At 45.7% G+C, this 15,499-nt stretch overlaps 1 protein-coding gene across 5 annotated transcripts in view; it reads left to right on the forward strand.

Moving 5' to 3' along the window:
- Positions 1 to 5,630: 5,630 nt before the first annotated feature.
- The window catches only part of Fam234b (family with sequence similarity 234 member B), a 114,760-nt gene continuing 104,891 nt past the window's right edge, over positions 5,631 to 15,499 (forward strand). For 3 of the 5 annotated variants that reach the window (XM_031383658.1, XM_031383656.1, XM_031383659.1), the window contains exon 1: positions 5,632 to 5,766. The gene's annotated coding sequence lies outside the window, so the exon portion shown is untranslated. Of the gene's footprint in view, positions 5,767 to 15,499 lie in introns of all 5 variants that reach the window. The other 2 variants (XM_031383654.1, XM_031383660.1) reach the window with 2 other exon arrangements.

Genomic DNA, 15,499 nt, shown 5'->3' on the forward strand with positions numbered 1-15,499 from the left:
ATGTGTGACTGCTGGGCGGGTATCCCACAGCAGGGATCCACTGGGCGTAGGGTACAGGGATCATCTGTATGTTGACTGCTGGGTGGGTAGCGCTCCCAGCAGGGATCCACTGGGCGTAGGGTACAGGGATCATCTGTATCATGAGGCAGGGCAGAGCAGGATGGTATGTGATTCCATCACACTACATCCAATGCTGTATAATTTGAAACTTATGAATTGTTAATTTCTTGAATTTTTCACTTAAGGAGGGCAGTGATTGACCACAGGTAGCTGGACACCGCGGGGAGTGAAGCAGTGGACAGCAGAGAGTCTCTCCTCTTTCTGAGAGGAGGGGGCAGGCTCTTTCAAGGCTTCTAGACCTTCCTACCACAGTGTCTCTCACCAAAATGGTGGAACAGAAGGAACAGATCTGAAGGTTTTCCCAGTTTTCTACTTCAACACTCAATCATGGGCTTGACCAACACTGGTGGGCTAATGGACCACATAAGGTTGCTGTGAGACGGCTGTAGGCCAGGAGTCTGTGTAGCTCCTGGCTTTTATGACTTGTAGGTACCAATGGCTTTTCAGGGAGCCTGGCATCACAGTTCAAGCCCACAATGGGTGTCCTATATGTCACAAGAGGGCTGGGTACTCCTCTTTTCTTGGTGCACAGATGGGTCCTGCTGAGGAAGGAATAGGCATGCTCTTTACTGCTGAGCCAGCGCCCCAGGACTACAATGGACTCTTCCCATGCATAAATACATCATGTGATAATGCATGAACACAATCATTTCCTCAGATGTTTACCGTCTATTGGTTGTGAGGACATGGTAGATCCTTTCTTCTAGTCTGTTAGGAAAGTGTAATAAGCCTGATGTGGTGGCTCATCTCTAAAATCCTAGTACTTGCCAGGCAGGGGCAGGAGTATTGCCATGAACTTGGGGTAGCCTGGATAGTGAGTTCCAGGTCTGCCTAGGGTTGGGCTTCTCTCAAGACCAGTCTCTAAAATCCAAAACATATCGCTCCGGCTTCCTAACTATAACTGTGGTCTTGTATACCAAAATCAACCTTGGAGTTTACTTGTAACTTTGTATCCATTGACTCCTCTCAGTCCCTATGACTAGTAACCACTTTTCTGTCCTCCATGACAACTGTTTTAGAGTCCACATCCTACCAGGTCATGCACATTTTGCCTTTTTGTGTCTGGTTTATTGCACATACATAATGTCTTCCCAGATCATTTGTGTTGTCAGAAATGATACAATTGTATCTTTTTTTGATGTCTGGATAGTATTGACTGGCAATTACACTTAGTCATTTTACACAAGCTTCGGAGACGATCAATGAGGGTTTTTTAAAAACTACAATATTAGCATATTGTGTGACAGTGGCTCTGTCTGTTGCAGTTGTTCCCATGGGGAATGTCCCATCTTTGTGTCACAAGACTCCCTTCAAACTGCTTCTTAGGGTTTTCTGGATCTCAGGTCCTAGCGTCTTCCTTGTTTTCTAGCCACACTAGGCATGCAGATTTCCTGCTCACCAAGGAAACCACTCAGGTCATCTGGGCTCCAGAGGCAAATGTGATCAGAGATAAAAGTCATCCCTAGAGGTCCTCATCGCTCCTTAGCTGGGATCACTCTAGGCGTCCTTGCAGAGACATAGTATTAGGTTAATAAAAACAAGAAGGCATGTCACGGGTCACAACTTATAATTCTTTCTCGTTTTCTTTTTGAGAGTTTTACACAACCCAGGCTAACACTTAACTGCTGATCTTCCTGCCTCTACCTCCCAAATATGGCAATTACAGTTGTGGACCACCACACCTCCTTGGGACTCATATTTCTAAATCAGACAAATCTTTTCTTTTACCTAACTTCTTCAATTTGTGTTTCTTTATTCATTAACTTACTTACTGCTCAAGTCTATGTATATGTACATATATAATAGTTTAAAATATCAAGTTCAAAAACTTATTTACTGTATTCTGTCATTGTACACATGTACAGTTTTCATACTAATAATGATAATTGTCAACAATTGTTAACAACACAATCCACAGATAGAATTCAAGAATCTTCCATGTTTCATTTTTGTTTGGGTCACAGGGTCTCTTCTCTGTAACCCAGGCTGTCTTAGACACATAGAGACCCGCCCCTCCCCCAATCTCAGCATGTAAGGAGCTAGGGTTACAGATGGAGTCAACACATCAGGCTAAAATATTCTATAATACTATTTTGCCTAGTAATATGTCTTATTAGAGGAACAAGCAGATCCCTGAGATCACTGAGGTTTTTTAAAAGATGTAATTTATTATATTTTAAACAATGCTCTGTGTGCTGTGTGCATGTCTGTGTGTGTGTGTGTGTGTGTGTGCATGTCTGTGTGTCTGTGTGTGTGCATGTCTGTGTGTGGGTGTGCATGTTTGTGTGTCTGTGTGTGCATGTCTGTGTGTATGTGCATGTCTGTGTGTTTCTCTGTGTGTGTGTCTGTGTGTGTGTCTCTGTGTCTGAGTGCATGTCTATGTGTGTGTGTGTGAGTGTGTGTGTCTCCTTTGGAGTTACAGGAGACTGTGAGCCATGACATGTGTGTTAGAAATCAAACTTAGGTTCTCTGGAAGAACAATACTTGCTCTTAACCTCTGAGCTGTCTCCAGCCCACCAGGCTTTTACTATTTTACAGTGTGTGTGTGTGTGTGTGTGTGTGTGTGTGTGTGTGTGCCTGTGTGTGTGTGTGTGTGTGTGTCTGTGTGTGTGCATGTCTGTGTGTGTGTGTGTCTGTGTGTGTGTCTCTGTGTGTGTGCATGTCTGTGTGTGTGTGTCTGTGTGTGTGTCTCTCTGTGTGTGCGCATGTCTGTGTGTGTGTCTCTTTGTGTGTGTGCATGTCTGTGTGTGTGTCTCTCTGTGTGTGCGCATGTCTGTGTGTGTGTCTGTGTGTGTGTCTCTGTGTGTGTGCATGTCTGTGTGTGTGTGTCTCTGTGTGTCTCTGTGTGTGTCTCTCTGTGCGTGTGTGTGTGTGTGTGTGCGCCCCTGTGAGCACTGGTGCCTGTGAAAGGGGCTTAGGATGCTCCTGAGCTAGAGATGTAAGCCTTCCAGTGTGGGTGCTGGGAACCGAACTTGGGCCATCTTCAAGAGCAGAGATGCTCTCTCTGGTGCTTGGCTGGGTTTTAAAGTCCTCAGACTGTTTCCTTTCTGCGGTGAAGCCATCACCTTGTATGCTTAGCATTTGCTTTTAGCTTCGAGGGGCTGTTGTCTTCCCATCTCAGCTCAGCTTTGTCTTATAGTTATAAAAGCCTTTTACGAATTCGCAAGCCCAGTGGCATAAACAGAGCACACTCAATGTCTTTGGGTTTTGCTCTCATATGCTTACCCTTCCCTTCTCTGTGGAACTTCAACTTTTCCCTCTGAATGGTCAAATTTGAAACAATTAAAGCCAACAGGTAACAGACTAATGAGAAAAGCCATTACAAAGCTAATTAACTGTAATTCTATTTGACATGGGAGCCTTTAGGTTGAAGACCCAAAGACCCAGGTAAATTATCCATTGTTCAACTTAGGTTGAATGGAGCATGGGCAGACTTGTGGATCAGAGATTGAGCAGGGAGAGTAGGAGGTTGTGCAGTGCATGGAGGGTAGGTGCCCTGCAAGGTGGCATGTGTCACATTCTTCTTGGCTCTTCAGCCACAGCATTTCTTCTTGGTTGCGGGGACAGGGTCACTTCTGGAATGGGGATTTTAAAACTTAAAATCAAACAAATTGTGTTACATAACTAACTTATTTAAAATAAAAAAACAGTATGTATGTGCATTGGAGTGTGTGTGAGTGCGTGTGTGAGTGAGCGTGTGTGTGTGTGTGTGTGCATGCCTATTTGCCTGTGTGTGTGAGAACATGTGTGTGAGCATATGTATGTGTGTGTGCATGCCTGTGTGCCTGTGTGAGAGAGAGTATGTGTGTGTGAGAATGTATGTGTATGAGCATGTGTCTGTGCCTGTATGTGTGTGTGTGTGTGCAGGTGCACCTGAGTGTTCATACTAGCATGAATATAGAATATAACGTGGCATGTTTGTAGAGATCAGACAGCTTTTAGGAATCTCCTAGTACCATCAGGGACCTTAGGATCAAATTCAGGTCTTCAGGCTTGACAGCAAGCACTGTTACCCTCTGAGCCATTTCACTGGCTCCTAATTACTAGCAGGCTTGGAGGTCACTCATGATTGACAGCTTGTAAAACCTAGACTAGACACTGTAAGACTCAGGAGGCAGAGGCAAATCATCTCTGAGTTTGAGGCCAGCCTGGTCCTCAAAGTGAGTTTCAGGACAGTCAGTGCTACAAAGAGAAAACTTGTTTAAAAAAAACTGACCAAACAGAAACACTGCTGGTGGAAAGAATGGACTCGGAGTCATGCCTCTATCCTCAGGTGGAGACATGACATTTTGAAATGACTGGAAGGTCACTAAGACAAAATTATCCAAATGTTACAAGACTGCTATCCAGCTGCCGGCTTCAGATAGCGGACAATGCCTATCAGTGCTTCCTTCCGTAAAGATCAGTCAAACGAGCCCATCAATCACTTGGACAGGAAAAAGCACGGCAGGAAAAGCCGTCTGTTCTTAAAAATTGATAAATTCCACAAAGCCAGTGCCACTCTTGCCGTGAGAATGGTCCTCTCTCCTCTGCAGTAATCTACTGACCACACTGTGTCTGTCCTGCCTGAATTCCTTTGATGGCTCTCACGAAGCCCAGGAAGCCAAAGAGACAGCCCTGATGACGGTTGATCGGGAGTTTATTTATGGTCAGTTCTTACTCAGAAAGACGGGGGAATGTAACTATTTTGGGGTTGGTTGGCTTTAGGGAGCATTCTGGTTTCTATGACTTGCTTTGGTAAAGAGAAGTCTGAACTTTTCTGAGCCGTCTTAGCAGAGGCTGATGGGTAAGGGAGAGATCAAGGGCCAAAGAAAACTTTTCTCCTGAGGATGCTTCTGTATCAGCTTAGTTTTTCTTATTGTTGTGACAAAATGCACGGCAGAGGCAACTTAAGGAAAGGACTTCTTTGGCTCACGATTTAAGAGAGTGTGGTCACCGTGGAGGTAGTCCCCGCGCGGACAGAGTCACGTGACTGAGACTCTCCCGCAGACAGAGTCATGTGACTGGGACTCTCCCGTGGACAGGGTCACTTGACTGGGACTCTTCACACTTCTTTTTCTCTCTTTTGTTTTGGGTTAGTGGGAACCTGTGCTATGGGGATGGTGCCAACCACAGTGTAGGTATGCCTTCCATCTCATTTAAAATTCTCTGGAAATTCTCTCACAGACTCGCTGAGAGCTGTGTCTCCCAAGTGATTCTAAATCCAGTCAGCTTGACAGTGACACTCAGCCATCATGTTTTGGTGTGCAGTTCAATAAAAGTCTTGGGCAATCTGTCATGTCATTAAAATTCATTAATCAACTTTTTGAAACTATACATGAATTCTAGTTCCTAGCCTTTCTTATTAAATGGTAGATGACTATTGTGGTGGTTGGAATAGGAATGGTTCTCACAGACTCATGTATTTGAAAGCTTGGTTCTCGGGGAGTGGCACTATTAGGTGTGGCCTTCTTGGAATGGGTGTGGCCTTGTTGAAGGAAGTGTGTCATTGTGGGAGCGGGCTTTGAGGTCTCCTTTTGGGCACACAATTTCTCCTTGCTGCCTGTGGATCAGGATGTAGATAGAAGTCTCAGCCTCCAGCACCACATCAGCCTGGATGCTGCCGTGCTTCCTGTCATGAGGATAACGGACTGAACCTCTGAAACTGTAAGCCAGCCTCAATTAAGTGTGCCCTTTCTAAGAGTTGCGGTGGTCTCCGTGTCTCTCCACAGCAGTGAAACCCTGTCTAAGACGAAGCATTCTGATTTGCACTTCGAGTTCTTCTGCTCACCTCTGTGGTGGTCATCCTCCTGCACTTTCTTAATTGCGCATTGTCTGGGTAGTGATAGAGTGGGCGGGCAGGTATGGAAAGTAACTAGGAGACTGGGATGATGGGTCACATGGCAACTGGGAAGGCTGCAGAAAGAACGCTTTGCTGAGCGTGGTGGTAATGGCTGCTTTTGATTCCAACACATGAGAGCAAAGGCTAGCAAATGGCTGTGGCCAGCCTTTTCTACAGTTGTGAGCCAGCCAATGCTGTGTAGTGAAACTCTATCTCGAGGAGGAGGAGGAGGAGGAGGAAGAGGAGAAGGAGGAAAGAAGAAAAGAAAAAACAGAACATACTTTGGGCCAAGTGTAGTGGATCATGCCTATAATCCCAAGGCAGGAGGATTGCAGTGAGTTTGAGAGTAGCTTGGGCTACATAGTGAGTTCTAGACCTGGCTACTGTGTGAGATTCTGTCTCCAAATAAGACATTTTGGGGTCAATTTCAGGAGCCCAGCTATGAATGCATTTGGTTTTCAGATGTCTATGAAATGTTCTGGGGGAATTCTGAGGAGGTAGTGCAGAATAGCCTAGGACTGAGTGGCGGAGCCCAGGCTGGATATAAAATAGCCTAGGGCTGAGTGGCGGAGCCCAGGCTGGATATATAATTTGGAAGCTAATAATAGCAAGGCAGTTTGATGGGTGGGAGGAGTCAAAGCTTGAGACTAACTAGCTACTCACGTTTTCATTAATTTCTAAATCGAGGCCAGCCTGGCCTACAGATCAAGTTCCAGGACAGCCAGGTTCACACAGAGAAATCCTGTGGTAAACTCCCCACTGCCCCCCTCAAATGATTGATATGGGAGCTAGAAGGGGTAGCTCATATCTGTAATTCAAGGACTTGGGAGACTGAGACAGGAGGATTGATAAGAGTTTGAGGTCTAGCCTAGGCTGTATAATGAGTTCTGTATCAGCCTAGGCTACAGAATGAACCCTGTCTCAAACAAACAAGCAAAGCAAAACATCCAAAAAACCATCAAAATAAAGTGGACTGAGTTAAACTAAGGCTAATTAGAAAAAAAATAGTGGCTGGAGAGATGGTGTGGGTCTCAGAATCCATGAGGCGGTTCACAACCTTCTGTTTCCAGCGCCATGGTGTCAGGTGCCGTTTACTGCACCAGATACACACATACATGTACACATGCACACACACACACAGAAACACACACACATAGACACGCACACACACACAGACACACACATGCACACACAGACACAGACACACACACACACATAGACACACAGACAGACACACATACATATACATACACAGACACACGCACACAGACACAAAGACACACACACATACATACACACACACACACACACAGACAGAGACACACACATGCACACACACAGACACATGCACACACAAGACACACAGATACACATACACACACACAAACACACACACATACAGACAGAGACACACACATGCACACGCACAGACACATGCACACACACAGACATACACAGACACACAGACATACACAGACACACACACAGACACACACACATGCACCCCCACACAGACACATACATGCACATACACAGACATACACAGACACACATACACACACATGCACACACACACAGACACACACATGCACACACACAGACACACGTGTGCGCATGCTCATGCGCTACACGGACACACATGCAGGCAAACCCTCATGCATATAAAATAAAGATAAATCAGTCTTGGGGAAAAACAACAAATAGAAAGGGATTACTTAAGATAGATGCAAAACTCAAGAAACAGCCCTTTCTCCAGGGTGCTTCCTCTTCTCTGGGGCTGGCCCAGAAGAGCACAAAGGGACTTCACTCTCCCAAAAGGAACAGACACTCCGTGTCATTGAAGGCAGCAGAGGAAGAGAAAGGAGGATGTGTCTGTGATGGGAGGAGTCTAGTGGTTCCAGATATGTTCTCTTTTTAAAAAATCCCTATAATCCCAGCCAGAGAAAGTCTGGTATATTGGGGGGTCAAGATCATCCTGGTCCAGCCTGAGCTACATGCATACATATGTACACATATCAAGCAAAGACAGAAGAGATGTGTATGGGGTACAATTTGTGGTCTTTAAGCCCCTACTATCATACGACTAATTTATAAAAGATACTGTGTTTGTGTGTGTACACAGAAGCAAGTTCTGGCTTGTGCCACTGGTGTGCTTGTGGAGGGTGGAGGGGGCTATAGGTTCAACTCAGGTCATCAGGCCTGAGCACCAAGCGCCTGTATTTGCTGAGCCATCTCCTCAGCCCAGTTTTTAGCATCCATATCTAAGAGCTTTCATCATTTACAGCCCAGGAGCCGGAGGAGACCCTCCTGCACTCTCTACATCCCTGGCCTCATCTCCAGGGATGTGTGGCTTGATTCCTGAAGAACTTAGCCTTAATGGAAACATTGCTCAACCAGACAAAATCAAATGCACTTGAGGTGTGTGTGTGTGTGTGTGTGTGTGTGTGTGTGTGTGTGTGAGAGAGAGAGAGAGAGAGAGAGAGAGACAGAGAGAGAGAGAGAGAGAGAGACAGAGACAGAGACAGAGGGACAGAGACAGAGACAGAGAGACAGAGACAGAGAGAGAGACAGAGAGAGAGAGATGGGGACATTGTGGATATTTTGAAAACATCTTTAAGCAAATTTTATTAAGAATCTTGAGTCAGAATTCCAGGCTTAAATGGGATGGGAACTAGGGGTTAGGCCGGTTTCCATGCCTTCAGAAAATAGCCAGTGCTGCTGGGTGGCAGAGGGACAATGCCGTACAACTGTGGGCATGATGGCTAGCCTTGACAGTCAACTCAACTGGGTTACAGTTATCTAGGAGACAGACCTTTGACTATATCTCTGGGGGCATTTCCAGAGAGGTTTAGTTGAGCAGGAGAGACCCACCTAAATGTGGTGACAGCATCGTAGGGCTGGAGTCCTAGACTGAGTACTTGGGTAAAGAGGAGAAAGGGAGCTCGGTACCAGCCTTCACCTCTCTCTGCCTTCTGAATGTGGATACAATATGACCAGCTGCCTCACCTTCCTGTCACCATGCCTCTTGGCCACGATGGATTAATATCCCTTTAAAAACTGTGGGCAAAATAAAGCTTCGTGTTGGGGTTGGTTTAGTGCGGCCATGTGTTCAAATGCTAAACACTGTAGCCTAAGACCAGGTTGCCCCAAGATGAGTGAATTCTCACACACACCAACTTTTGTTGTGCAAACCTTGCCCTCTAAGTTACCCTTGATTGGTTAGTAAAGATGTCTATAGCCTGGGCTGGGCAGAAGAGAGGGAGGCATACTGAAAGTTCTTGGGCTGGGGTCTGAGGCACCAGGAAGAAGGAAGTAGCCATGGGGTAGCGTAGATCTTAAGCACAAGGCCACAAGGCCTGGCCTGATGGAGTAGGAATTGCCCAGGCAGAACATGGCCAGTGATATCTTAGGGATCATCACAGGGAAGTTGACAAAGTAGCATAGAGGGTTGATACCTGTCCAGCTTCGGTGCTTTCAAGCTTATTATAAATCTAAAGGTTTCTTTGTCTTTTATTTGGGAACTAAATGCTTGAAGTGGGGTAGAAACCCCTAATAGATATTTAAAGGCAACAACCCCAGGGTAATAATTCCACAACAGCTTCTCCCTTTAAGTTTCTTCTCTCGGATATTTTGTCACAGCAAGGCAAAACAAACAAACAAACAAACAAACAACTACAATAGACACTGACTACATGGCATGAGCTCTCAAGATCTAATTGAGTCCAAAGAGATGGAGTGCCAGGCTGCAGAAGTAATTGCTATTTGCTGTGGATTAGATCTGTAGATTTCCATCCAACTCTTAAGTTCCCATATTTTAAAAACCACACCTGTACATAAATCCCGACACTGAACGTGGGTAGAAGTGAGGTAGGGTGGCTGTGTCGGGTGAGAAGCCAGAGAATCACTTCCCAGGCTTCTTCCACACAAACAGTTTGATGTTAAATGAAATACTAAATGCATGGGCCACTGGGTGGAAGCAGAGTAAAAGAGCCAGCCACTCAGAGACACTCTGAGAAAGGAATCCTAGAAGCCAAATTTCTTCTTGCCCAAGGTAGGCCATAGAAAAACACTCCTCTCACCTTCTCTCACTTTCCTGTACAGGGAGCTGGAGATAATAACTTCTCTGTGGAACACTGCGGCAGGCAGCTCTTTCCAGCACGATCCTGCTCCATACAAAGGGAGGAAGAAGGAGGCTGGAGTCAGAGGCCAAGAACTGAGTAGAGTGGCCAATGCTGGGTTCATCTCCTTGGTCTCTCCCAGTTAGTGCTGTATCTTCTGTGCATTCACATTTCTATACCTCTCTCCAGGAGAGGAAGAAAATAAAATCCCTGAAGCAAGGAATAAGTTTCATGGTTCAAAGCAAAGTTATAAAAATAGATAAATTAATATACATCTTTTTCAGAGGAAGGTTTTTGTTGTTGTTGTTTGAGACAAAGTCTCTCTTAGACCTGGCTGTCCTGGAACTAGCTATGGAGACCTACCTGGCTGGCCTTGGACTTACAGAAAACCACCTTCCCCTGTCTCCCAGGAGCTGGAAATTAAAGGCATGCAGCACTAGCCCATCTAGAGTAGGTTTCTATGTAATCTACTGAGATTGTATTCCAACGAGTCATCTTCCCATGAAATTAGGCATACTTATTTTTCCTTTTATGGCTATTTGTTTATTTACTTATTTGTTTATTTACTTGACTTTTAAATATTATTCATATATACATATATAATTTTTAAAAATGTGATAGGGTCTTACTACATAGCCCAGGATGTCCTACAGTTCCCTATGTACATTAAGCTGTCCTGGAACTCACAGATCTCTGCCTTCCGCTACCTCCTAAGTGCTGGGAAAAGGGGCATGTGTCACCCCAGGCCATTTAATTAATTTTTTGTTTGTTTATTTAGATTTTTGTTTGTTTGTTTTCTAGAGATAGGGATTTTATGTGTAGCCCCAACTGTCCTGCAACTCATTCTGTAGACCAGATTGGCATTGAACTCACAGTTCTGCTTGCCTCTGCCTCCAGGTGCCGAGACTAAAGGCATGCACCACCACCATTTAATTTTTGAGACAGGATCTCACTATGTAGCCCTGGCTGTCCTAGAATTCGTAATATAGAGCAGGCTGACTTTGAACTCACAGAGATCAGGATGTGCAACTATGCCCAGCCTTATATTATTATTATTATTATTATTATTATTATTATTATTATTATTATTATTATTATGTATGGGTGTCTTAATATCTATGTATATGCTATATGTGTGTCCAGGGAGGTCAGAAGAGGGCTCAGAATGGATAGGGATTCCCTGGACAGCTGAGCTATGGATTCTGAAGTCGATTCTAAGCTCTGGTGGCAAGGACAGAGGACAGATGTTAGTATATGTGTTATGTGATGCCTTTGCTGGTGACTGAAAGACAGAATAGTGTCGTGGTGGCACACACCTTTAATTCCAGCACTCGGGAGGCAGAGGCAGGTGGACCTCTTTGAGTTCAAGGCCAGCCTGGTCTACCCAGAGAGTTCCAGTGAGATGCTGTCTTTAAAAGAAAGAAAGAAAGAAAGAAAGAAAGAAAGAAAGAAAGAAAGAAAGAAAGAAAGAAAGAAGGGAAGAGAGAAAGAAAGGAAGGAAGGAAGAAAAGAATAATCTCTATTTAATTTCTATTTCATAGAATCAATGTATCTTCAGATTACCAATCTAATGTAACACAATATCAGCCTCTAGTCCCTCATTGAGAGGTTGGGGTTGAGCACCTACACCATAGGGCTGCTGTGACACGCGTGAGATAGATTAATACTTGTAATGGCTGGTTTTGTGTGTCAACATGACACAAACTGGAGTTATGACAGAGAAAGGAGCCTTCCTTGAGGCAATGCCTCCATGAGATACAGCTGTAAGGCATTTTCTCAATGAGTGATCAAGGTGGGAGAGCCCCTTGTGGGTGGTGCCATCCCTGGGCTGGTAGTCTTGGATTCTATAAGAGAGCAAGCTGAGCAAGCCAGGGGAAGCAAGCCAGTAAGGAAAATCCCTCCATGGCCTCTGCATCAGCTCCTGTTTCCTGACCTGCTTGAGTTCTGGTCCTGACTGCCTTTGGTGATCAACAGCAGTGTGGAAGTGTAAGCTAAATAAACCCTTTCCTCCCCAACTGGCTTCTTGGTCATGGTGTTTGTGCAGGAATAGAAACCCTGACTTAGACAATACTGGAAGAACAATGTAAAGAACACTGTACGAGAATCCTATAGCATGGAGTGACTGCATCTATGATAAATTGCCAAGACAGTCGCAACGGTAGCAGGAAAGATGGCAGGAAGAGAAAAACCTGAGGGCAGAACAGATCCACGCGTCCTGCTGGAGGAGACACAGAGATGGGACCAGGAGCAAAGAACTGGGAGAACAGATAGGCCCAATGGTCTTTTGTGTTCGGAGTAATGCCAAGGGTCATGACCTCTATCTCCCAGCTCTTAAATCCTCAGGAAAACAACTATTCAGGTCCCAATTTGGTTGACCATCAGTCGTTTTCCTGAAGCTGATAAAGTGGCTGTGGTCTGGTGCAGATTAACGAGGGTCCTAAGCAGTGTGCTTTGTCATGGCTGATAAGGGTTCAGCAGTGGTAGCTATCGCCTCCCGTGCTAGAGCCTCAAGGGTGTCACAGAAGGATGAACAAGCCCCACTGAGTGCTAGGGCGCGTGGGTGTGTGTGGGTGGATCTCAGTTGGATTGGGATTGTATTGTTATTCTCATAGCTACGTCCCAGCGAGAGACTTGTTAGGAAGCTTTTGTTTAAATCTCAGGGCCTAGAAAGCACTTAAGAGTCTGGATTCCAGAAAGTCGTTTGGGCTGGATAAATCTAGGTGTGTATAAATCTGAGCTGACGAGTCTTTATGCTTTATTAAAGGACACTCTGAGAACAGGAACCTGTTTGTCCTCTCTAGCTGTGCTACTCTGGGTCTGACTCAAGTTCCCTGTAAGAAGTGAATAAGCCACAAGCCAAGTTCCTGATGCAAGGCTGATTCTCGGTTCCTTGACATTTGCATTTAACCCCCAAATACTCTTTGCTGGGCTCTCTCCGTCTCTCGGCTCTGTTACTTGTTATGGTCTTTTCTTTCCTTCTGTTTTCCGTTCTCTTCCCTGTTCCTGGTTCCTGCCTGCTTCTCTCTCTTCAGCCCCAGGATATCAGCTGGTCCTTGGCCTTCAGAAAACTCTCCCCAGAGGAAGGAGTTGCTTCTAGGGACATGTTTATTTTTTAAAGGAATAATTTTTAAAAATGATTTACTTATTTTTTATTTCATATGCATTGGTGTTTTGCTGCAGGTCCGTCTCTGCGAGGGTGCCAGTTCTGGGCTGCCATATGGGTGCTGGGAATTAAACCCTAGTTCTCTGGAAGAGCAGCCAGTGCTCTTAACCACTGAACCATTTCTCCAGCCCCTTAGGGACAGCTTTATTTTAGACACAGTGGCAAGCACATAAGTCAGGAGGACAACCTGAGCTCAGGGACAAAGCCTTAGCCTCTAGCAGAGCAAAGCCTGGGATCTTTCTCTATTATGAAGGGCTCAAGCTTCTTTGAGTCCTTATTTATCTAGTTTGTTTATTTGAGACAAGTCTCGCCATGCTGCTCTAACATTAACATGGTCAGGAACTCACTATGTAGCCCAGGTTGGCCTCACACTCAAAATGCCCTTGATTCAGTCTCTCAGGCACTGGGACTAGAGACAGAGTGCTGCCACATTGTTTCAAGCCTGTAATCTGTAACCATGAGAAGTTCTTAATATAACAGAATGCATGCTTCTACAACACATTTCCTTTTCTTCCAGGACAGCAGCAGGCGCTGGGATACAATGACCCAAAAGAGACTGCCAAGGCCCTAAGATGTAGAAACACCAGACAGAAGGAGTCCAGACCCCTGACCGACAGGGCAGGACAGAGCCCAGTGTCACCTGCCCTGCCCCCTTTGTAACTTAACTAGCAATGAATTTATATTCTCTAAAATCACTGCAATATTGAGGTTGTTTGTTACAGCAATTGCTTTCCCCTGGTTGGCTCACCCACTAAAATTGGAAAGGGCCGATGAAAGTCCTGTGTTTGACCTTGACGAATAGGCAGAGTCGTGCATGCAATTTTCTCATAATTGTAACCTAGGAAGGGGCAGCCAGTGTTCTCTACTTCCCACTGTACCGCAGGACTTGCACGTTTTCACAGTCCTAACCCCGATGTGGTGTTGATCGGTGAAAGGTACCAGAAGCCTTCTGAGAGGAGGCAGAGAGCCTGGCAGCCCCAGCGTACCGAGAGCAATGGGTGGCAGCTGCTGGTGGACTCAGAGGTCCTGGGTCCAAGAGGAAGCCAGGAAACCCACTAGGAGGCTGCTCAGGGCCAATAGGGCGTCCACAGAAAAGAAGTATTAGAGAGCACGATTTGACTCTCCTTTGATTAAGTGTAGGACACTCAAGAGGTTTAAATTGATGCCAGATGTGTCACAAAGACAGCAAGAGGTGACAAATATGGGTTCCTGTAAAATAACTGAATTATTCCTATCTCTGTCTAGCTTACAAATGAGTGAGACTCAGACTGTGTTTTATTTATTTAGCTTTTGTGGAATTACTGGGGGAGTACCTCTAGTCTAATGCTCTAAGGGCTAGAATGGCTACTTCCCACCAGAGCTCCCCAAGCACTGGCTGTTTGTGTCTTCTTGGGTTATTCCTGCTCCACCAGCCTGCCCTCTGGGGCCATTTCACTCGGGCATGCGCTCCTGGTCCATCGTATCTAATGGAGACCTCAGGCTCTATCTGTCTATCTTCCTCCTCATTCACTCTCCCACTTCCTTCTTTTCTGTCATCAACTCTCTCTTTCTCCTCTCTCCCTCTCCTTCTCCTCAAGGTCCTACCTGCCAGATAACTGAAAACCCGCCTACTTCTCTTCCTTTCAATAACTGGCGATAAGCCACCTTTATTTAACCAATGTTTTAAACTGGGGAGCAAGGTTTGCACAACAAAAGCTGGCGTACTGGGAGTCTGCTTGTCTTGGGCTACAGAATTTAGCATTTGAGTACAAAGTAGCCAGATCCAACTCCAACAGGTCCCTTCTGTAAGTGACTGAGATGCCCGCCTCCTTGGGATCGATGCGGCTTCAGTTGTGATTTCTAGAGCAATATTTTCTATTCAGAGAAGTCACAGCTGTCAGGTGTGACAGGCTGTTTCAGGTCGCCTCTCCAGTCACCTTTCCTTGACTTTCTTTGGAAGCAAGCCAAGTTTGGAAGCCAGGGAGTCCTGGGGAATCTGTAATTTCTATAATGACCTCAGTGGGTGTTGTGGCATCCGAGATATTCAGTCTACTGCTCACTAGAGAGAACCTCACAGGTGCTCTGTGCAGAGGCAAGGGTCCAGACGCCCTTGGGGACTGCTCTGTGCAGAGGCAAGGGTCCAGATGCCCTTGGTGACCGCTCTGTGCAGAGGCAAGGGTCCCGACGCCTTTGGGGACTGCTCTGTGCAGAGGCAAGGGTCCCGACGCCCTTGGGGACTGCTCTGTGCAGAGGCAAGGGTCCCAATGCCTTTGGGGACTGCTCTGTGCAGAGGCAAGG

The sequence above is a fragment of the Mastomys coucha genome, unplaced genomic scaffold (assembly GCF_008632895.1).
Source record: "Mastomys coucha isolate ucsf_1 unplaced genomic scaffold, UCSF_Mcou_1 pScaffold20, whole genome shotgun sequence".
NCBI lineage: Eukaryota > Metazoa > Chordata > Mammalia > Rodentia > Muridae > Mastomys > Mastomys coucha.